At 39.5% G+C, this 25,241-nt stretch overlaps 1 protein-coding gene across 1 annotated transcript in view; it reads right to left on the bottom strand.

Annotated features, from left to right (window-relative positions):
- Positions 1 to 463: 463 nt before the first annotated feature.
- LOC106087841 (uncharacterized) overlaps positions 464 to 25,241 on the bottom strand; it is a 52,110-nt gene continuing 27,332 nt past the window's right edge. Inside the window, exon 3 of the mRNA XM_013253026.2 lies at positions 464 to 1,415. The gene's annotated coding sequence lies outside the window, so the exon portion shown is untranslated. The remainder of the gene's footprint in view (positions 1,416 to 25,241) is intronic.

Below are 25,241 nucleotides of genomic sequence, written 5' to 3'. Positions count from 1 at the left end.
ACATATGTATACGTCAGATAAAGCACCTCATGCCAAATTTTGTAAAGATCGGAACGAAATTGTGACGTCTACAGACTTAAAAGCCCATATCGGATGAAAGGGAGCTATATACAAATCTAAACCGATATTGTTCAAAATCAATAGAGTTCATCCTTGGGCCAAAAAAGAGACTTGTGCAAAATTTCATGACAATCGGATAATAAATGCGACCTGTAATTTGTTCAAAAGAATACATGGACAAATAGACGGACAGACGGTCATAGCTAAATCGAATCAGGAAGGGATTGTAAGCCGATCGGTGTACTTATCAATGGGTCTAGCTCTTCCCCTACTAAGCCTTGCAAACAAATGCACAGAGTTATAATACCCTATACCCCTAGTGTAGGGTATAAATATTTGTAAAATAAAATTCTTAAGCTGTCACATTGAAAGCTTATAATAAAATGGGAAATAATATGAAAATCAATACCTGGACTCGTTAAATCTTTCAGGAAGTGCTATGGAGTACTATTTTTATGAGTGTTGTGACTGTGGTAAACTTTAACACTTTTACAAGAAAGTTTTTCATTTGTGTGTAACTGTGTATTGGAATTGTTTATACGCTACACTATGGTTATTGGTTCGATTCAATACAAAGTTATTTACAATTGTTTATCATTTGTTGCTGTTGTTGTTGTTGTCGTAGTTTTCCTATTTCTTGTTAGCTAAAAGTATATTTTTATGGCATATAAGTAGTTTATGATGGCTACGATAATGATGGTGATGACAATATCTATGACTACCGAAGAAACCTTTACATTTAAATAAAATCCAACTACTTTCCGTTCCTAGTAAACAACAGTAATGCGAATCGCAACTTAGAAAGTAGTTTACCGAAGATTTCCCTTCAAGGGTATGCATGAAAGTATGTGTAACTCTATGTAAGTGTAACTATACAAAAGAGGATTAAAAACTAACTAAAAGTGAGTGTGAGAAAGAGACGAAGGCTATGAAGGGCAACCAAGTATTATAAGTTTTATTTTTATTTGCTCGCTAAGCGTAAGCCCATTTCCTAGCGGTTGTTAAGCCACGCACACACCAACACATTCAAGCTACGCAGCACTTCCGTTGCTGTGTTAGAGGGCCATGTGTGAGTGCATGTGCCTGAGAGACAGAGTGCGACTGAGAGTGTGGGGGATTTATTTAAATTATCATCGGTTATGGGCCATGGTTTTGGTAGGTGGAGAGAGGGGTGGTGCTACGGATTTATTTTGAAAAGGCAGTTGTGTTCTTCTGAAAAATTATTATGCTTTGTTTTTTGTTGTTCTCTTTTTTCATTTAATTTTTTATTATAAGCTTAATTTCTAATTTACTTTTGCTCATTTTCTTGTAGCATCCTTGTGGTTGTTAAAAAAATCCTCTGCCATGCGTTCGTTCTGCTTATAAAGGTAAAACGAGACAAAAAAAAAGACAAGAGAGAGAGAGAAAAAAGCAAATATGTTTTTTTACGTTAATTTAAAATTCGTTCAGGCATATTTTCTTAATCCTAAAGTTGGTGAAATACGTTGTTTTACAGATGTGTGTGTGCGTGTGTGCGTGTGTGTTATGTGCGGCCTTTGTGTATATGTGAGTTGTTGTGCTCAGTCTTAGGAGGTCTTGAGAGAATTAAGATAATATATCTTAGCAGCATTAAAGGGAAGGCAGTTCAATTGCAAATGCTTTTTATTTTCGGAAATTTCTATGATAATGTTTATGGCAAAGCTTTATTCTCAAAGACATAAAATCCCAGTGAGAGTTTACAGCTGATGCAAGCTATACAATGTGTTAACTAACGTTCACTTGAGAGTAGGAAATTTTTCTAATACATCTCGTGGCGTGTTATTGTCGAATATAAAGTTAATGGCTTACAAAGGTAATTTATTTATTATAAAGTTACGTAGGAGTATTCTTGTTAAATTATATAAGTTGCCCAAAATTTCTAAAGAAATAAGTGAGAGCGTGCTAAACTCGGACGGGCCGAATCTTATATACCCTCCACCATGGATCGAATTTGTTAAGTTCTTCGCCCGCTAGCTCATTACAGGTAAACAAAGGAAGTGGATAACCAGTAGCGAAAGGAAAAAGTAGGGCAGTGCCGACTGTATAATACCCTACACCTACCCTATAAGTACAAAGTGGAAGCTATGTATAATTCTGAACCAATTTTGATGGGCCTCGGCGGATGTTTTCGGGTGGGTTATTGAACAATCCATATCAAATTTCGAGCAAATGTGTTTAAACTGGTATAATAACGTCCGACAATGGACAACATTATTCCAAATAAGCCAAAATCTGACGAACATATACAAGGGAGCTATACCTAAATCTGAACAGATTCGACCAAACTTCTAAGATATTATGGTTATTGATGAGGAAAGCGTTGTACGAAATTTTGACAAGATTTGTTAATAAATGCACTAGCAGTGGCAATTGAAGTGAAAATCGGGCGAAATACATATATGACAGCTATTTCTAAATCTGAACCGATTTCTATGATATTCACCAGTAATGTTGAGAGTCATAAGAAAATCCCCGCTGCCAAATTTCGAGAGAATCGGTTAACAAATAAACACTTTTTTTTGCTATATTAGTCGAAATCGGACGAACATATATATGGGAGCTATATCTAAATCTGAACGGATTTCGAGCAAACTTCTTAGATATTGTGGCAATCGTCGAGGAAAGTGTTGTGGAAAATATTGGCAAGATTGGTTAATAAATGCGCCTGCAGTGGCTCTTGAAGTGAAAATCGGGCGAAATATATATATGACGGCTATATCTAAATCTGGGCCGATTTCTGTGAAATTCACCAGTAATGTTGAGAGTCATAAGGAAATCCCTCCTGCCAAACTTCGAGAGAATCGGTTAACAAATGAACACTTTTTTGATATATTAGTCGAAATCGGACGAACATATATATGGGAGCTATATCTAAATCTGAATGGATTTCGAGCAAACTTCTAAGATATTGTGGCAGTCGTCGCGGAAGGTGTTGTGCAAAATTTTGGCAAGATTGGTTAATAAATGCACTTGCAGTGGCAATTGAAGTGAAAATCGGGCGAAATGCATATATGACAGCTATATCTAAATCTGAACCTATTTCTATGATATTCACCAGTAATGTTGAGAGTCATAAGAAAATCCCTGCTGCCAAATTTCGAGAGAAACGGGTAACAATTAAAAATTTTTTTGCTATATTAGTCGAAATCGGACGAACATATATATGGGAGCTATATCTAAATCTAAACGGATTTCGGGCAAACTTCTTAGATATTGTGGTAGTCATCGAGGAAGGCGTTGTGGAAAATTTTGGCAAGATTGGTTAATAAATGCGCTTGCAGTGGCTCTTGAAAATCGGGCGAAATACATATATGACAGCTATATCTAAATCTGGGCCGATTTCTATGAAATTCACCAGTAGTGTTGAGAGTCATAATCCCTTCCCTTCTACTAAATTTCGAGAGAATCGGTTAACAAATGAACACTTTTTTGCTATATTAGTCGAAATCGGACGAATTTATATATGGGAGCTATATCTAAATCTGAACGGATTTCAAGCAAACTTCTCACATATTGTGGTAGTCGTTGTGAATAGTTTTGTGCAAAATTTAAACATGATTAGTCAATAATTGCACTTGCTGTGATTCTAGAAGTTAAAATCGGGCGATGTATATGTGAGCTATATCTAAATCTGAACCGATTTGCCTGAAATTCACAAGTTATGACTAGAGTCTAGAAAAAAACCTTCCAACCAAATTTCGAGAGAATCAGTTAACAAATGAACATTTTATTGCATTATTACTGCAAATCGGACGAACATATATATGGGAGCTATATCCTAATCTGAACCGATTTTTTCCTATTTCAATAGACTACGTCTCTAGGTCGAAAAACATGCCGGTACCAAATTTTAAGACGATCGGATAAAAACTGCGACCTGTACTTTGTACACAATTTAACATGGACAGACGGACAGACAGACATAGCTGAATCGAATCAGAAAGTGGCTCTGAGTCGATTGGTATACTTATCAATGGGTCTTTCTCTCTTTCTTCTGGGTGTTACAAACAAATTCACTAAGTTATAATGCCCTATACAACCTACGTTGTGAAGGTTAAAAAAATTAGGATTTTGTCTTTTCTTTTAAAATTTGTATACCCTCCACCATAGGGTGGTGGTATACTTATTTCGTCATTCTGTTTGTAACTCCTCGAAATATTCGTCTAAGACCCCATAAAGTATATCTTGATCGTCATGACATTTTAAGTCGAACTAGCCATGTTCGTCCGTCTGTCCGTCCGTCCGCGTGTCCGCCCGTCCGTCTGTCTGTCGAAAGCACGCCAACTTTCGAATGAGTAAAGCTAGCCTCTTGAAATTTTGCACAAATACTTCTTATTAGTGTAGGTCGGTTGGGATTGGTCCACGGTCCACGTTTTGATATAGCTGCCATATAAACCGATCAAGGGTCTTGACTTCTTGAGCCATTAGAGGGCGATTATTCGATTTAGCTGAAATTTTGCACGAGGTGTTTTGTTATGACTTCCAACAGCTGTGTAAAGAATAGTTCAAATCGGTCCATAGCTACCATATAAACCGATCCGTGGTCTTGACCTCTTGAGCCACTAGAGGACGCAATTATTATCCGATTTGGCTGAAATTTTGTATGAGGTGTTTTGTTATGACCAACAACTGTATTAAGAATGGTTAAAAATCGGTCCATAACCTGATATAGCTGCTATATATACCGATCTGGGGTCTTGACTTCTGGAGCCACTAGAGGACGCAATTATTATCCGATTTGGCTGAAATTTTGCATGAGGTGTTTTGTTATGACTTTCAACAACTGAAATAAGAATAGTTCAAATCGGCCCATAACCTGATATAGCTGCCATATGAACCGATCTGGGGTCTTGACTTCTTGAGCCTCTACAGTGGGCAAATCCTATATGATTTGGCTGAAATTTTGCACGACGTGTTTTGTTATGACTTCCAACAACTGTATTAAGAATGGTTCAAATCGGTCCATAACTTGATATAGCTGCTATATATACCGATCTGGGGTCTTGACTTCTTGAGCCACTAGAGGACACAATTATTATCCGATTTGGCTGAAAGTTTGCATGAGGTGTTTTGTTATGACTTTCAACAACTGAACTAAGAATAGTTCAAATCGGTCCATAACCTGATATAGCTGCCATATAAACCAATCTGGCGTCTTGACTTCTTGAGCCTCTACAGTGAGCAATTCCTAACTGATTTGGCTGAAATATTGAATGACGTGTTTTGTTATAACTTCCACCAACTGTGCTGAGTATGGTTGACATCGCTCGATAATCGGATGTAGCTGTCATATAAACCTATCTGGGGTCTTGACTTCTTGAGCGTCTAGAGTGCGCAATTCCTATCCGATTTGGCTGAAACTTTGCACTACGTGTTTTGTTATGACTTCCAACAACTGTGTTAAGAATAGTTCAAATTGGTCCATAACCTGGTATAGCTGCCATATAAACCGATCTTGGGTCTTGACTAATTGGGCCTCTAAAGGGCGCAATTCTTATCCGATTGGAATGAAATTTTGCACGATGTGTTTCTCTATAGACCGATCTTGGGTCTTGACTTCTTGAGCCACTAAAGGACGCAAGTATTATCCGATTTGGCTGAAATTTTTTACAACGGCTTCTCTCATGACCTTTAACATACGTGTCAAATGTGCCATTAATCGCCTTATAGCCTAATACAGCTCCCTTATAAACCGATCTGCCTGTTTTAGTTCTTCAGTCCCTAAAGTGCGCAATTTTTTTCTAGATTTGGCTGACATTTTACACAATGACTTTCATATTCATTTATGGTCCGAATCGGACTATAACTTGACATAGCTCCAATAGCATAACAGTTCTTATTCAATATTCATTGTTTGCCTAAAAAGAGATACTGCGCAAAGAACTCGACAAATGCGATCCATGGTGGAGGGTGTATAAGATTCGGCCCTGCCGAACTTAGCACGCTTTTACTTGGTCTCTCTAAACCCCATATATTGTCGGTAGCAAACCCGCTTATTGCTGTTTAATAAATGAGGCTAGTTTGGAGGATCTGAAAACGTGCACAGTGCGCATAGAAGCTTTGGATAAAAATGTTTGAATTGGTTTGGTACGCCTACGGTTCCTAGGACAAGCTTTAAGCTAATTTTAAAAGCCTTCAGAACATGATTTAAATTTTTATAATCTGTTGTCTTAATGTTGGATATCTTCGTAAAACCTTAAATAATGCTGGTTTTATTTAGCCAATCAACCATTCTTGGTTAATAACACTGAGGTGAATGGGTAAAATGTTCCATGATGTTTACCCAAAATCCAAATTTGCTTGTCCGCTGGACTTTTAATTTGGCGGAGATATTCGACAGCAAATCAAATATTTATGTCCGAAACTTTATTCATAAGAGATGTATGAAACCATCAAAGTGTTCCAAATGACAGAAAAAGGAAGAGCAACAAACAAGATATTCATTCCCACAGGATTGTTTAGGTAACCTTTTCAACAGAAACGGCCAAACACGTAGAATGTATTAAAGGCTTACACATATACGTGGACTAAAAACCCAAAACAAAAAAACAAATATGGGCAGAGCATGATAACACAAAAGAGCTTTGTGGTGTATTAGGACGGTTACTTGGAGCTACACATGTGTGAGTGAGTGCCAGTACCAAAGGGGCCACAACAACATATGCCTATGCGTTAAAGTGTTGGCAACCGCAAAAGTTTGCTGATTTGACTCGGGTCTCCGTTGTTTTCTGTATATTGATGAGGGAAAAGTTTTTTGTGTTGGCAAAATTTTATTAATAAATTATGATATATGTATTAAAGCAAAAAAAGGAAAACACCCTTTTGCGCACTCAATATGTGTTACACCAATATTAGCTAAACGAAAGGGATGAATGCCCGGTCATAATTCGTTATGAGTTGTGCTGTCAAAACTTATTTATATTCGATGGAATAATATTTATTTTCAAATTGAAGCTTTAGGGTTTTATACGTTTTTTTATCTGGGGCCTGGCCCCCGTGTCAGTTGCTAATTTCATATTCAAATTTTTTATGAATTTTTTACAGAATAGGGGATCGCATTTGGCTTTGGCGGTTGAGTTAAATATCATAAATATTTAATTTATACCACAAAACCAAAATGTAGGCATGACAACGAAGAGAACATTTAAAAAACCAGTAAGGAAAGGCAAAAGTCGGGCGGAGCCGACTATATAATACCCTACACCACCTGGTGTATATAGTACTTTTTAAATATAGTACTTATCTCGAAATCTAGTCAGACTTTAATTTGGATACCTAGAACCTTGTAAGATTTTCCTACGATAGGACAACAAATTTGGATTTCCACATCCTCAAAAGGCCATAAAAGATTATATGGGAGTTATATCGAAACCTGTGCCAATTTTGATGACACATACTGGGATGTCAAAAAGAACATCTCAAGCCCCATATTGTAGAGCTGTGACCAAATTGTGGCTTTTACTGCCTTAAAAGTCCATATCGGATAAAATATATACTTTGGAGCTATATCTAAATCAGGACCGAATATCTAAATTGGAATTTCAAATAAAACGTCTCATGCAAAATCGGACGAAAGTTGTGGTTTCTACAGGCAAAAGTCTATTTCGGATGAAAGATATATCGGGGACCTATGTCTAAATTTAAACCGAATGTTATGAAATTTTGCACACGTATTAAAACGTGAAATAAAACGAATCGTACTACAACTCGTTAAGATCGGACTAAAATAGTGGCTTCAATAGGCTTAAAAGACAATATCGGACAAAAAATATATGTGGGAGCTATGTCTTAATTTAGACCGATTTATATGAAATTTTGCACTCCCAATGGACTTTAAATAAAACAACTCACGCTAAATTTTGTAGAAATCGGGCCAACATTGTGCCTACTACTGCCTTTAAAGTCCAAATCAGTCGAAAGATATATCTAAATCTGAACCGATTTTTATGAAATTTTGCACACATATGAAGAAGTCAAATAAAGCACCCCGTGCCATATTTTGTAAAGATCCGACCAAAATTGCAGCTGCTATAGCCTTAAAAGACAATATCGGACAAAAGATATAAATGGGAGCTATATCTAAACCAGGACCGATTTTTACGAAGTCTTGCACACATATGAGGACGTTGAATAAAACACCCCATGCCAAATTTTGTAAAGATCGGACCAAAATTGTGCCTTCTATGGGATGAAAAAGGCCATATCGGATAAAAGGCCATATCGGATGAAAAATATATATGGGAGCTATATCTAAATTTGAACCGATTTTGTTCAAAATCAACGGCACTCGTCCTTGGGCCAAAAAAGAGTCTTGTGCGAAATTTCATGACAATCGGGCAATAAATGAGACCTGTAACTTGATCACAAGAATACATGGACAGACAAACGGACCGATCAGGAAGTGATTCTAAGCCGATCGGTATACTCTTATCAATGGGTCTATCTCTTCTCCTTCTAAGCGTTGCAAACAAATGCACAAAGTTATAATACCCTGTACCGCAGTGGTGGTGTAGGGTATAAAAAGTTGTATGAAATATAACATGCAAGGTCCATGTGTGGTGTAGTATCAAAACTTTGCGGTTTGCATTGACATCGAGGGGGCGTTTAATAATGTCCGGACTAATACATTAATCCAATCGCTAGACCAGTACCGGGTGGACCGGATCCTTAGAGACTGGATAAACCATATGCTAAGGAACAGGTGGATAAATTGTGCGCCCATGGCATAAATATAAGGGAGAAAGTGGCACAGGGCACGCCACAGGGGGGCATTTTATCGTCACTCCTATGGGTGCCCACCATAAATGATCTATTATGGATGCTGACTGAGGAGGGTTTTGAACCCGTCCGTTACGCAGACGGTTTAATAATACTTCTAAGGGTTAAGGATCCGAGCGAGGTATGCAGAAGGGCCGAACGGGTCTTGCATACAGCATATGACTGGGCAATGTTAACCCAGAGAAGACTGAAATCTGCCGTTAACGAAGAAGACGAAGGTGGGCCAATTTAACGCACCACGTTTCCTCAATAAGACGATTTTGATATCTGACAAGGTCAAATACTTAGGTGTGATCTTGGACAGGAAATTGAATTGGAAGAGTCAGACTCAGGAGCGTATTGAGAAGGCTCATGGATGTTAGACACTATGTAGACGGGCCGTAGGCTCGTAATGGGGCATGAATCCGAGGATAGCCCACTGGCTCTACAGGAGCATGATTAGACCAATACTTACTTACGCCTCAGTAGTTTTGTGTAATGCTAAGCAGAAAAAGTGGAACATAAGGACCCTACAACAGGTTCAGAGAACATGTTGTCCTGGCATAGGCGGAGCGATTAGGACCACGCCCACTAGGGCATTAGAGATTACTCTAGATATGCGACCGAATGACATACAGATTAAGTGTGAGGCAGCCACTGCGGCTATGAGACTCAAGGCGATGGGAGAATGGATTGAGGATGGGAGCAGTTCATAGCATCGCGGTATAATCGAGGCCACGATAGAAAAGCTGGAAGGAAGGGAAGAGGTTTCCGATCGGAAACGTGAGATGACACTTGAGGTCGAGTGCGAGGCACTGCTGCCAGCGGCACAGTCTTGTGTTGACGGAACCCTAGTAGTGCCATCTGGAAGATCATGCTACACGAATGGATCAAAGCTATAAGACAGAGTGGGCTTGGAAGTCTACGTTGAAAACCCAGGGACTGAGATCTGTTTTAGACTGCCTGACCAAAATACGGTCTTGCAGGCGGAGATCCGGGCGATCGCGGAATGCGTGAGGTGGTGTGGTACTAACGTGAGGATGTCGATTGTGAACACCTTTTCCAAATATGCCCGTGAACATTTTGTTAAGGAACTCCCGCAAACTTCTCACAAATCAATGAGTGCAGTCCGATTCAATTTTAAGCTCAATGATAAGGGACCTCCATTTTAAAGCTGAGACCGAACGGCGTGCCGCAGAGCGACAAGCCGTTCGCCGTTTGGGGAGAAATTTTTATATGGCAAAGTACAGATATGTCGCCAGCATTAGAGGGGATAACAACCGCTGAAAATAATTCTGATGTTCCTGACAGGATTCGAACCCAAGCGTTCAGCGTCATAGGCGAACATGCTAACCTCTGCGCTGCGGTGGACTCCATCATCTTTATGGACAGTAAACTGGCCATAAGGGCAATAGCAACCAGCACGAACAGTCTCGGCATGTAAGAAGGAGATTAACGCCTTCCCTGAGGATGGCACGGTCCGCATCGCTTGGGTGACGGGCCATAGCGGAGTAAGGGGGAATGAGAAAGCAGACGATTTGGCAGTGAAGGCCAGAGAACTGTCGTCAATAAACTTGGTTAACCTGAAGCCTTTCGGGTCGACGCAGTCCGAGATAGGCGTGGGACACGAATGCGCATGTAACCCCGTGGAACATTGAAACGGTCTGTAGGACGGCGAAAAACCTATGGCGAGATTCAGATAGTGAGAAAACAAGCCTTTTGCTAAAGGGAAGTAAGTAGGAGGTCAGTAAAGCTTTCGGTATCATAACGGGACACATAAGACTGCGTGCTCACTTATGTAAAATCGGTGAGGCTAGTGATAGCATGTGTAGGGCATGCGGGTAAGATGATGAAACGTTGGAGCATTTCCCATGTCATTGCCCGGATTTCGCGACTAACATATACCGGCACTTAGGTGGCGACACAATATTAGACATGAATCAACTTAAGGGACTGGTATGAAAAAAAAAATGAAGGATTTTGTAAGTAGCACGGGATTCCTAACTTTAAATTTTCTTTTTCAAAGTTACTTTTTAAAGCTCACCACAAGCCGATTACTGGCTTAGGTGTATGTCGACGGTGGCATGGGGTGGATTAATATCCGCAGCCTGTTTTCAACCTTACCCAACCTTTATCAGGTTATAGACCGATTCGAACCGTACTTGTCACAGTAGTTGGATGTCATAACAGAACATAACATGGAAATTTTCAGCCAAATCGGACAAAAATTTCGGCTTGTAAGCGCGCGAGAAATCAAATCGGGAGATCGGTTTATATGGGAGCCATATGTGCTTATAGACCAAATTGAACTGTTTTTGTCACAGTTGTTGGAAGTCATAACAGAACTCTACACGCAAAATTTCAGCCAAATTGGACAAAAATTGCGGCTTGTAAGAGCTCATGAAGTCAAATCGGAAGATCGATTTATATGGGAGCTATATCTAACTCTGTTCCGATATGGCCCATTTCCAATATCCAACGACCTATATTAAGTACTTGCCGAAACGTGCCCGGTCCGCGGCGCCTTCTTTATCTCTCGAATATCTTTTAAGGGTAGGGAATGCGGATATCGAATTCGTGCCATTGTAGCCTATGACGCTGAACGCGTTCGAATCCTGGAGAGAACATCGGGACAAAGCGGTGTTTATCCCCTCTTATTGTTGGCGACATTTGCGAGGAACAATGCCATGCATGGTCATTTTAAAAAATTTTCTCCAAAGAGGTATCATACTGCGGGGCGTCGCTCCGACTCGGCTATAAAAAAGGTCTCTTATCATTGAGTTTAAACTTGAATCGAAAAGCACTCATTGATGTGTGAGAATTTGCCCCTTCTCGGTTCCTGGTGGTGATGTCTTTTCTTAGGGTTATGTTCTCATTAGGGGAGGGATGGCACCTAAGACATTTCGATTCTAATATGGATATCAAATTCGTTCTCTATTCTCAACGGAAATTAAGTTCAGTTTGTGGGGTGCTTTAGGGCGCACCCCAAAACACTTGTCTCCGAAATTGGATATCAAATTTGTTTTCTACACTCAAATCCCTTTCATTCGAGTCCCATATTGTCATAATGGTCAAATAACCCATTTGACTTATCTTTAGGAGGAAAAGCGCCACCTAGACTTGAACGCAAATTTTAATGTCATATTCGTAATCTACTCCCTAATATCTCTAATTTGATACCACTTTTGATTTTGGGTTGTGTTTTTGGCATAAGGGAGAGGGTCCATCCCCCTTCCGATACCGAAAAATGATATAGCCTATGTTTCCTTCCAGACCAACCCACACAATAAGCGAAAATTTCGAGAAAATTGGTTCTTCCGTTTTCAGTCTATACGGAACAAATAAACCGAGTCCCATATATCCGTGATTGGCTCATGTGCCCATTTTGGGTGTTTTTGTGGGGGTGGGGTGACCTTCTATACTTCGACAAGAATTTGTATGCTAGATTCGTTATCTACTCCCGCATACTTTTCATTTGATACCCATATTGTCCTTATCGGTCAACATTAGGTTTTGGGTGGTGTTATTGGAATAACGGTGGAGGGTCCGCCCTCTTCCGTTATCAATAAATTATAAAGCCTATTCCGACTTCTTGACCATATTCGTAATCTATTCCCGAATACCTTTCATTTGAGTCCCATATCAGCACTTTTTCGGACCACTCTTAGTTTGGATATTGGCGACTATAGTAGAAGTCATTGTGAAAAATTTCAGCTAAATCGGATAAGAATTGCGTTCTATAGGGACTCATGTTGGAGGTCACAGAAGAAGCCGTATTTCAGTCAAATCTGATAAGAATTGCACTCTTTATAGGCTCAAGAAATTTAATCGGGAGATCGGTTTATATGGGAGCTATATCAGGTTATGAACCGATTTGTACCATACTAAACATAATTCTTGAAAGTCCAAACAAAAACTTCATGCAAAATTTTAGCCATATCGGATCATAGTTGTGCCAAATCGGATAAGAATTGCGCCCTTTATAGGCTCAAGAAATTTAATCAGAAGATTGGTTTATACCGGGAGCTATATTAAGACATGGGCCGATATCTTCCATTTACAATTCCAACTGACCTACAATAATAGGAAGTATTTGTACAAAATTTCAAGCATCCAATATAATTTCTCGGGTCTCCGATGAATATTTGGATGTGCTTTAAACGAAATGACAAATTTAGCATACCCTCATCGTATGGTGGCGGGTATAAAAATATTGAAATGAAAGTAAATTAAATTTCGAAGAAATATTTTGGCAGAAATAAGAAGTCAATAACACGTTTCGATTAAAAACCACTTCCAATGACATGAAAAAGACATGTAAATGACATTTCGTCATCTTTTTCCGCTTCTTCGCATCAATCACAATTTGATTATTTTTCCTTGAAATCCAAGAAGCATTCAAATATTGAATAACAAATATTGATAAAAAGGTGATTTTGTAGCCGTTATCTTCTTGGCCAAAACTGGTTTAAACAGCTCACGCACGTTTCGTGTTTTGTTTCACTGTCAAACATCTCAGTTTGGTCTATCATTTAATCATGAATCGTCATGCTAACGAACAGCGCTTGCAAATTATTGAATTTTATTATCAAAATGCCTGCTCTGTTAAGAAAGTTCATCGCGCGCTTCTTTGTGTTTAGCGACGAAGCTCATTTTTGGCTCAATGGGTACGTAATTAAGCAGAATGGTCTACTTTGGAGTGAAGATCAGCCAGAAGCATTGCAAGAGCTTCCAATGCATTCACAAAAAGTCACAATTTGGTGTGGTTTATGGGCTGGTGGCATCATTGGACCGTACTTCTTCAAAGGTGATGCGAATCGTAACGCAACTGTGAATGGTGAGCGCTGCCGTGAGATGATATCCAACATTTTTTGTCCAAAATACAAGAGCTTGACTTGCATGACATATGGTTACAACAAGGTGCCACATGCCACACAGCACGCGAAACAATGGACTTATTGAGAGGCGAAGTCGGTGAACATTTTATTTCACGTTCGGAATCGGTCAATTGGCCGACTAGATTGTACGATTTAACACCTTTAGGCTATTTTTTGAGGGGCTTTGTTAAAGCTCATGTCTATACAGACAAGCCCGATTAAATTGACGAGTTGGAAGACAACATTGAAGTATTTATTCGTGAGATACTGGCTGAAATGTTGGGAAGAGTATGCCAAAATTGGACAAAGCGGTTGGACTATTTGAGGTGCAGGCATGGTCAACATTTGCATGACATAATCTTCAAACATTAATCTTATCCTTGATACAAAATCCAATGTTCCAGGCAGTGTGGAATCCAACCTACCGCCACTTTTTGAAAAAAAATTCCACAATTCCTGATAGAACCGATTGGATCTATGATATCCCTGGTAACAGAAGTTGCATTGACTTCTATACGGATGGTTCCAAGCTAATCGACCAGGTGGGCTTTGGGGTGTACTCTAAAAATCTAGAACTGGTCATATCGAAAAGGTTACCCGACCACTGCAGTGTGTATCAAGCAGAGATCCTTGTAATTAAGGAAGTGGTGGAATGGCTAAAATATAATGCCATTATTACGATTGGCATAAACATCTTCTCAGACAGCCAGGCAGCCATTAAATCCCTGAAGAACATATTTTTGAACACAAAAACCGCCCTCGACTATCGCAGATCTCTCCGCGAGATGGCTGAACAGTTCAAAATTCACCTGTTCTGGGTGCCGGGCCACAGAGATATCCCAGGGAATTCTAGACCAGACGAGCTTGCGAGACTAGGAACTTCATTACACATTCCAGGGATACTGGAATCTGTGGGTATGCCTCTAGCGACATATAAGCTAAGTTTTCTTGATCAGGCCCGAAAGGCGCAGAATGATTGATGGTCCAATGGATGGTGAGCATTCCAAAACTATTGGGTTGCCCAAAAAGTAATTGCGGATTTTTTAAAAGAAAGTAAATGCATTTTTAATAAAACTTAGAATTAACTTTAATCAAATATACTTTTTTACACTTTTTTTCTAAAGCAAGCTAAAAGTAACAGCTGATAACTGACAGAAGAAAGAATCCAATTACAGAGTCACAAGCTGTGAAAAAATTTGTCATTGACTAGAACAGACGCCTCAGTCATTGTGTCCGCCATGACAGGTCACTGTCTAAACAGGACAGGTCACTGTGTCCGCCATGACAGGTCACCGAAAACAAAGTTGCCAGCAACGGCTTTTGCAGAAGCTGTGAGGACATCGAAGAATAAGAGACTATAGAACACCTTCCGTGTGTGTTTTCCGTATTAGCAGTTAGAAGGAGTTCCACTTTAGGTTCTCATTTCTTTGAGAACCTGTCTGATTTAGCCGATGTGAACATTCGCCAGTTATTGGGATTTTTAAAACGAACTGGATGGTTCATCGGTAGGAACTAGAAGACATCTTCCTTCTTCTGTGGTATCACAATGGACGAAAACGTCTTAGTGAGACTAATGGCAGACTGCCACTTAAAACTAACATTAAATTATATGGACCGTACTATCGATTCAAATAAAGATTTCATGTATTTTTGTGAACTTCATATGCTTTTATACCCACCATTGAAGGATGGGGGTATATTCATTTTGTCATTCCGTTTGCAACACATCGAAATATCCATTTCCGACCCTATAAAGCACATATATTCTTGATCGTCGTAAAAATCTAAGACGATCTAGCCATGTCCGTCCGTCTGTCTGTTGAAATCACGCTACAGTCTTTAAAAATAGAGGTATTGAGCTGAAACTTGGCACAGATTCTTTTTTTGTCCATAAGGAGGTTAAGTTTGAAGATGGGCTATATCGGACTATATTTTGATAGAGGCCCCAAATAGACCGATCCGCCGAGTTGGGGTTTAGGCCCATAAAAACCACATTTATTATCCGATTTCGCTGAAATTTAGGGCAGTGAGTTGTGTTAGGCTTTTCGACCTCCTTCTTTTATTTGGACCCGATCGGTCCACATTTGGATGTTGTTGCCGTATAGACCGATCTCTTGATTTAAGGTCTTCGGGCCCATGAAAGACGCATTTATTGTCAGATTTTGCCAAAATTTGGAACAGTGAGTTGTGTTAGGTCCTTCGACGTCCTTCTTTAATTTGGCCCCGATCGATCCAGATTTTAATATAGCTACCATATAGAGCGATCTCTCGATTTAAGGTCTTAGGGCCCATAAAAGGCGCATTTATTGTCCGATGTAGCTAACATGTGGGACAATGAGTTAAGTAAGGCCCCTCGTCATCTTCCTGCTATGGCCCAGATCAGTCCAAATTTGGATCTAGCTGCCATATAGAGCGATCTCTCGATTTAATTGTGTTAGACCCTTCAACATTCTTCTTCAATTTGGCTCAGATCGGTTCAGATTTTGATATAGCTGCGATATAGTCCGATCTCTCGATTTAAAGTTTTAGCCCCATGAAATGCGCATTTATTGTCCGGTTTCACCGTAATTTGAGACAGTGAGTTGTGTTGGGCTCTCCGACATCTTTCTGCAATATGGTCTAGATCGGTTTAGATTTGGATATAGCTGCCATATAGACCGATCTCTCGATTTAATATTTTGGGCCCATAAAAGGCGCATTTATTGTCCGATTTCACCGAAATTTGGGACGGTGAGCTGTGTTGGGCTCTTCGACATCCCTCTTCAATTTGACCCTGATAGGTCCAGATTTGGATACAGCTGCCATATAGACCGATCTCTCGATGTAAAGTCTTGGACCATTAAAAAGCGCTTTTATTGCCCGATTTCGCTGAAATTTAACACAGTGACTTATGTTTAGCTTTTCGACATCCGTGTCGTATATGGCTACCAAAAACACCAATATTTTGTTCTACAAAATTGAACAATGACACTCAATGTCCATGTCGAATTTGGGGGCATAAATTATGCATTTTTTACCGGGTTATGACGAAAGCTGGTTTACATATATACCCGAGGTGGTGGGTATCCAAAGTTCGGCCAGGCCGATCTTAACGCCTTTTTACTGTTTTTTTTGAAAAACTTTTTTATAGCTCTTAAAAAATCACCCTTTACAATAAAATTATGCCTTTCAACTAAATTTAGCTTGTATACATATTTAGTAGAATCCGTGGAGATTCGGTCCTGCCGAACTTAGCAAGCTTTCACTTGTTATATGTTAGACCATAACCCGTTCTTGACTTATTATACCCTCCACCATTGGATGGGGGTATACTAATTTCGTCATTCTGTTTGTAACTCCTCGAAATATTCGTCTCAGACCCCCTAAAGTATATATGTTCTTGATCGTCATGACATTTTATGTCAATCCAGCCATGTCCGTCCGTCTGTCTGTTGAAAGCATGCTAACTTTCGAAGGAGTAAATCTAGCCGCTTGAAATTTTGCACAAAATACTTCTTATAGGTGTAGGTCGGTTGGGATTGTAATTGGACCATATCGGTCCATGTTTTGATATAGCTGTCATGTAAACCGATTTTGGATCTTGACTTCTTAAGCCACTACAGGGCGCAATTCTTATCCGATTTGGCAGAAAATTAGCATGAAGTGTTTTTCTATGATCTTCAACAACTGTGATAGGTATGGTTGAAATCGGTCTATAACCTGATATAGCTGTCATATTAAGCGATCTGGTGTCTTGACTTCTTGAGCCTCTAGAGGACGCAATTCCTATCCGATTTGCTAAAGACGTGTTTCGTCATGACTTTCAACAACTGTGCCAAGTATGGTTCAAATCGGTCCATAACCTGAGGCCACTGGAGGAAGCAATTCTTATCAGATTTGGCTGAAATTTTGCATGAGGTGTTTTGTTATGATTTCCACCAACTGTGTTAAGTACGGGTGAAATCGATGCATAGTCTGGTATAGCTGTCATATAAACCGAACTGGGGTCTTCAATTCTTGAGCCTTTAGAGGGCCCAAATTTTATCCGATTTCGCTAAAATTTTGAACGACGTGTTTCGGTCCATAACCTGATATAGCTGCCATATAAACCGATCTGGGATCTTGACTTCTTGAGCCTCTTTAGGGCGCAATTATTATCTGATTTGTTTGAAATTTTGTACAACGGCTTCTCTTATGACCTTCATCATACGTGTCAAATATGGTCTGATTTGGTCTAATGTAGCTCCCCTTTAAAACAATCTTCCTATTTTACTTTTTGAGCCCCTAAATGGCAAAATCCTTATTCGATTTGGCTGATACACAATGACTTTACACAATGACTTCTACTGTGGTCTCCAAAATTCATTCCATTATGGTCCGAATCGGACCATTACTTGATATAGTTCCAATATCATAGCAATTATTTTCTTTTAGCCTTTCCTTTCATTTGTTTGCCCAAAAAGAGACACCGGGAAAAGAACTCGACAAATGCGATCCATGGTGGATGGTATATAAGAGTCGGCCCGGCCAAACTTAGCACGCTTTTACTCATTTTAACTTTCACAACACTGGCGTTATTTGCCAAAGAAACCTAATTAGTTTTAAAATTAATTTTGCGAATTAGGCAACGATAATTAAAGTTGTCTCACTCAACACTATTGCAAATAAGAACTTTTGTGAATTGTATCCAAATGATTGCCTTTGAACCCAATTCAGTGTTCCGTAACGCTTCAGTGAGTGCAATAGTGTGTGCAAATGCAGTTGTATAATTGAAAAGGCCCAAAAACTTACTGCAGCTCTACAGTGTGTGTGTGTGTGTCTGCGTGAGTGTTTTTTGTGTCATTGTGCAAAATAGTTTGCCAACATTTTCCCTTTTTTTTTACTGTTGTGTTGGCAATTTGAGTTTGCAGTGTCTGAAGCAGGCTCTACGCCGTTTGTTTCTCCTTGTTAAGCAGACATACCCATATACCTCTTCAAACTTCATGTAATTTGAGAAAGTTTGTGTTATTGCTTTAAAGGAAACTTTTTACTCAGCTCGACATTTGCAAATTAAATTGAAATTTAGTTTTGGAAGAGTCAGATGGCACTCTCACAAGACTACTGAGTAGTTGTGTAGAGTGATGTGAGTTGTGTTCTTTTATTGAGTTCGGTATAAAAGCAGGATCTGCATGCAGTCTTTTATATGATGGGCATTAGGTATAATTGGAGAAAAAAAAACTAGTTTTTGATGGATTTTTATCAAAGAGTTCACTGTTGGGTGAAGTTTGGCAAAATGTAAAAGCAACGAATTTTTATGGCCGAATTGTGTTGTTCACTTAAGTAGAAAAATACAACCAGAATACTACAGCCAAATCATAGTAAGTGTATTTATGTGGAATTTTTAATTTTCTCTTGGCTTTTATTATTTACAGCTTTAATATTCCGTTTTCTATCCATTAGCATATCCCTTCAATAAGATCAATGTCACATCTGAATAATCGAATCAAACACATGTGTGATGCTATTGAATAATACATGATGGTGTACTGGCAAATGAACGATAGCTTTTAACAGGATGTTAGCAGCTCAACAAATAACAATGTGCATGTACATTAAGGCGGGTCAATGAGAGTATGAATTTGATATCCCTTTTTTGGGGGAAAAGGGTTTGGCTACTCCAATTCACCACCAATACCAAAAGAATGAAGAAGATCTAACATCCAAACTTTAATGGGCGGACCCTCCCCTTACCCTATCTTCAAAAATGCCAGATCTCGGAGATGGGAGGGGAGATTTAAGCGAAATTTTGTTTGTTGTTAATAACTCCAAAACAGAAATTTGGAATTCTTGTGTAGGGTGGAATATCTAGGGGGCCGTCCTACCTCCAAAGCCCACCAAATGGAAATATAAACCAATAATGAAAATATGGGGCTTAAATGAAAGATATGGGAGACTAGAGCACGAATCTGATATTTGGGGGGTTCACCTCAAATACCCCCAAAACCGGAAATATTTACCGTCCATAGCATTATAAGGCTCAAATGAAAGGTATTTGGAAGTAGAGCCCCACTATGATATCCACATTGGGGAGAAATATCTGAAAGGCCGTACCAGCACCCCCAAAACAGACTTATTTCCTGACCATGACATTATAGGGCTCAATAGGAGAGCGAAATAAGGCGCAGCGAAGCGGTTGCAATCTTCCACAGGGCTAAAGTCACAAGAGCATCACACAATTAGGACGTCTATAAGGCTGAGCTAGGAAAATAAAAGGGCGAGCTGAGAAAGGCTCAGAACAAATCCTGGGTGGAATTCTGCAGCCCCGTGGAGGATACATCTGAGGCCTCTAGGCTAAGGAAGATTCTCTCGTCTAGATCAATTACGGTGGGGTATATTCAGAAGTCAGAGAATATATGGACAATGTCTAGTGAGGAAACACTAGAACTACTTGTTGATACACATCTCCCAGGAAATGGACAACGTGGCGTCAGAAGACTTTGTCACTGTTATGCATTCGTCGCAGGTTATTGGGGAAATTGTGTCTTAACCGAAAATACTTTGGGCTATAAGAAGTTTCAACTCCACTAAGTCGCCAGGTCTTGATGAAGTATCATCGCTTAAATTACAAGCTGTGTCTGATAGACTGGTTCCTTGGCTAAGGGAGATATACTCTGTTTGTATCAGCATGTCAATAATACCTGTGGGGGAAGGACAAAAAGATAATTTTCATTCCGTGAGCAGGAAAACCATACCACAAGAAGGCGAAAGATTTTCTTACTATTAGTCTGTCATTATGTTGAAGACTCTTGAGAAGTTGACAGAGACATATCTTAGGGCAAAGATCCCTGGAGATCGCCTGTTTCGGCAGCAGCATGCATTTAGTAAAGACAAATCCACTGAAACAGTCCTTCACGACCTATTCGGCTGTACACAGTGTTCTCTCGCTACCAAGAATAATACAATGATAGCATTTCTTCATATTGAAGGGCTTTCAATAATGTAAAACCGACGTCAATCATGAAGGCGTTGGAGTTTCTAGGCATCAACTCTACCGTACGAAAGTTTATTAATAACTTGCTTACTAAAAGATGCATTACGGCAGGCCAGGGATCTGTGGATCTAACAAGATTGGTCAGCAGAGGAACACCTCAAGGAGGTGTATTGTCTCCTCTACTTTGGAATATAGCCTTTAACAATATATTATTGTCTCTGGAAGAAAAAGGTGTAAAAGTGGTCGTGTATGCTGATAACGTGGCAATTGAGGTTAGGGGAAAGTTTCCCAGAACTCTAAGAGATATTATTCAGGAAGCTCTACGTGCAACAGCGACGTGGGCAACAGAAAGTTGTCTAGGCGTAAATTCGTGTAAGACAGAATTAGTTCTTTTCAGTAGGAGATACAAGTTACCTACAGTGGCACTTGCCTCCTTAGAAGGGGAGATTGTTCCATTTACAGAAAGCGCAAAATACCTGTGTTTTGCTGGACAGGAAATGGAACTTCAAATCCAACATTTTGGAAATGTCAAGAAAGGCCACTCTTGTCTTGTATACATGCAAGAGAGCCATAGGCAAAAGTTGGGCGTTTAGACCGCGTGTCATGCATTTGTTATATACTGCAGTTGTCAGACCTATAATGCTATATGGTGTTGTGGTATGGTGGACGACGCTTCAAAAGTCCATTTCATGTTCAAAAGTCAACGAGATCCAAAGGATGGCTTGTTTGTGCATCACAGACGCACAGCCGCACTGATGCACTAAATTTAATGCTTCATCTTATGCCTCTTGATATTGTGGGTAGACAAATTTCAGCGTCCACTGCCGTGAGGTTAAGGGGGCTTTCTCATTGGTTAAGTGGTGGCTATGGACACTGTGTTATCCTTGATACAATATCCGATGTTCCAGGCAGTGTGAATTACACCCTACCTGAGCCGCTTTTTGATAAAAATTACTGTACCACTATTCCCGAAAGAACCGATTGGAACTACGATATCCCTGGTAACAAAAGTTATATCGACTTCTATACGGATGGTTCCAAACTAAAAGACTAGGTGGGCATTTGGGATGTACTCTAAAGATCTAGAACTGGTCATATCGAAAAGGCTACCCAACCTCTGCAGAGTGTATCAAGCGGAAATTTTTGCAAGGAAGTGGTGGAATGCAAATGCAAATTTTGCCCATGAAATTCCGCTACGGAACAGGGGCAAATATCAATGAGCGCAGTCCCATTCCTGTTTAAGCTTACTGACAAGGGGCCTCCTTTTTACAGCCGAGTCCGAACGGCGTGCCACAGTGCGACACCTCTTTGGGGAGAAGTTTTACATGGCATAGTACCTCACAAATGTTGCCAGCATTAGGAGGGGGAAAACCACCGCTGAAAAATTGTTTTTGATGGTCTAGCCAGGATTCAAACCCAGGCGTTCAGCGTCATAGGCGGACATGCTAACCTCTGTGCTACGGTGGCTTCCTTTCGTGGAATGGCTAAGATATAGCGTCATAATGACGATTGGCGTAAATATCTTCTCGGACGGCCAGGCAGCCATTAAATCCCTGGAGAACATATTTCTGTACACGAAAACCACCCTCGACAGTCGCAGATCTCTCAACAAGATGGCTGAACAGTTCAAAATTTACCTGTTCTGGATGCCGGGCCACAGAGATATCCCAGGGAATTGTAAAGTGGATGAGCCAGGGATACTGGAATCAGTGGGTATGCCTCTAGCAACATGTAAGCTAAGTTGTCAGGGCCAGGCCCGAAGGAGAACGAATGATAGATGGTCACAAAGCAGCATTCCAAAACTATGTGGCCTAATCCAGACTTGAAGAGGTCTGCTGCTTTGCTGTTATTGGATAGTACAGACGTCTCAGCTGTCCAATCGGAAAAAATTGTGACAAACTGAAGATTGGCAGTAACGAATTGTGCAGAAGCTGTGGGAACATCAAAAAAGAAGAAACTATAGAACACCACTTCTGTATGTGTGTACCGTTCCACTTTAGGATCTCAATTTTTTGAGAACTTGTCTGATTAAGCAGATCTGAATATTCGCATGTTGTGGGACTTTTTAAAGCGATCTGGATGGTTTAACGGTAGGAACTAAAAGACTTCTTCTTTCTTCTGTTCCTGTGGTATCACAATGGATGAAAACGTCTAAGTGAGTGTGACGGCAGACTGCTACTTAAACCTAACCTAACCTTCATGGTGTCTTCGGTGAAACTTCTTAGAAATGTATGTAGTTAACGTTTTGCTATACGATTTTTAAGTTATATTTCATCCATACAAATCAACCCACCCTAATGTACATAATCCTGGGAATTATCTATGGTCCTTTGTATAATTGTTAGCATTAGTACGTTCGTGCATGCATATATGTTCCCACCCAAACATTATGTCCATGAAGTATAGACTTCAGTAAATTATTTACATTGAACGTCCATACAAATTAGTACAACAACAACAACCACAAAAAAACAACAACACTTAGAAAAGAAATCCAAATAAATTTAACACTCAATTAAATATCAAACATTGAGTAGAGGAGAGACAGCGAGAGATAGTGTAAACAAACGAAGCAAATTGAACAAATTCAAATAAAATAAAAGCTCTTAGAGTTGCAAAGGAAAACTATTTTCTCGTCATGCTTTATCAGTATTCCAAGTTCCCAAGTTTCAAGCTGCTAAGGAAAACAGAAATCTAATGACTTTGGTTTGCCAACTATGGATTGGCTTTGTTAGAACAAAATGTGGGTGGCCATATGAGAGGGAGTAGTCATGGCATTAATGTAAACAAAAGTTCAAATTAAATGTCATATATCTTATTTTGTTTGTATGGCTATATATTTCTAAGTTACCAATAATTGTTATTGTTCTCAGAATTCATTATTCATCCGAAAAATTTCTTTGAAATATTGCAAATACTTTTCAATTAACTTCTTCTTTCAATAAACATTGTAATAGAAATAAATGTAAAAGTAAAAAATCCACTTAGGAATAACTTTTAAGTCAATTACGGTTTTAATTGAAAATGACATTCAACATTGTTCAGCATCAGACAGAATGATAAAGAAGTGGGATTTTAAGCCATTGAAGCAGTTTGCAGAGCATTGATACAATGCGTCAAGGATGCTGATTTCCAATGAAAGTCAACAAGAGAACGAATGGGAAGGATCTAAAACACATACAAACATAAATCTGTCCTTAGTTCTTTCAAATCTGAAGCAAAACCTTTTGTAATCACTAAATATAACAAGTAAAAATGCATTATGTTTGGCCGAGACGAACTTTGTTCTAAATTTTGTGAAAATCAGGTAAGAAATGGGCTATTAATGGTGTCCAAGTCTTATATCGGGTTTACAATTCAACCGACCTCTTTCCATACGAAATATTTGTGCAAATTCAGATAGTTTGCTTTCTACCAACAGCCAGACTAATATGGTTAGGTTGACTTGGAATGTAATGACAGTCAAGAATATAAGAGGTTTTCCAATAGGGACTTGACAGCATTGAATTTAATTTGTCAACGCACACTTACACTAATTATATAACCTTTTCAGTAAACTGAACATTTTCAACATGGTAAAGTAAAAAATGCAAATTTTGGCCATGAACATTCCATTAAGTAACTGAGGCACACTTCTCACAAATCAATGAGTGCTGTCCGATTCAATTTTAAGCTCAATGATAAAGGATCTCTTTTTTATAGCCTCCTTTATATAAGTCGTGCTGTAGAGCGACACCTCTTTGGGGAGAAGTTTTTACATGGCAAAGTACCTCACAAATGTCGTCAGCATTATGAGAGGATAACCACCGATAAAAATTTTTCTGATGTCCCTGCCTTAATTCGAACCCAGGATTTCAGCTTCATATGCGGACATGCTAACCTCTGCGCTACGGTGGTAAAGTAGGCGAACGAACAACATCTGCAAATCATAAAAATTTAATCATTCGGTGACCGCTACTTTAAGAGCAAACTCGTCTTCAGTGACAAAGCTCAGTTTTGGCTTAATGGGTTGGTCAGTCACGAATCTACATGTCATCGACAAAAAATAGCTGTTTGATGCTGTTTGCATGCCGGCGGCGTCATTGGGCCATTCTTCTTCGCCGACGATGCCAATCGTCACGTTACCGTGAATGGACAACGCTACCGCACCATGCGCACTGATTATTTGTGGCCTGAATGGAAAGACATGGACCTGGACGGTTTCAACAAAACGTTGCCACAAGCCACATATCACATGTTACAAACGATTTATTGATATTTGATAAGCGTGTTATCTCAAGAAATCAAGACCAGTCGATTGACTACCTCTTTCGTGCGATTTGACACCTCTAGACTAATTTCTTTGGGGCTAAGTCCAGTTATTGGTCTATGCAAACAAGCCGACAACGTTGGAAGAGTTTAGAGACAACATTGAACGAAAAATAGCGACCGTTTCGGATGAAATGATAAGCCGAGACATCGAATATAGAGTCCAAAGTATTGCAAACGTGCCGGCGAAGTCAAGTTCCATTCATAAATGTTTTAATTGTACTTCAAGCCCATAATATAGTTTTTAAAATATCTTAAATGGTTTGCTTTTT

The sequence above is a fragment of the Stomoxys calcitrans genome, chromosome 2, assembly GCF_963082655.1.
Source record: "Stomoxys calcitrans chromosome 2, idStoCalc2.1, whole genome shotgun sequence".
In the NCBI taxonomy this organism is placed as follows: domain Eukaryota; kingdom Metazoa; phylum Arthropoda; class Insecta; order Diptera; family Muscidae; genus Stomoxys; species Stomoxys calcitrans.
This window is presented reverse-complemented; position numbering and strand designations above follow the sequence as displayed.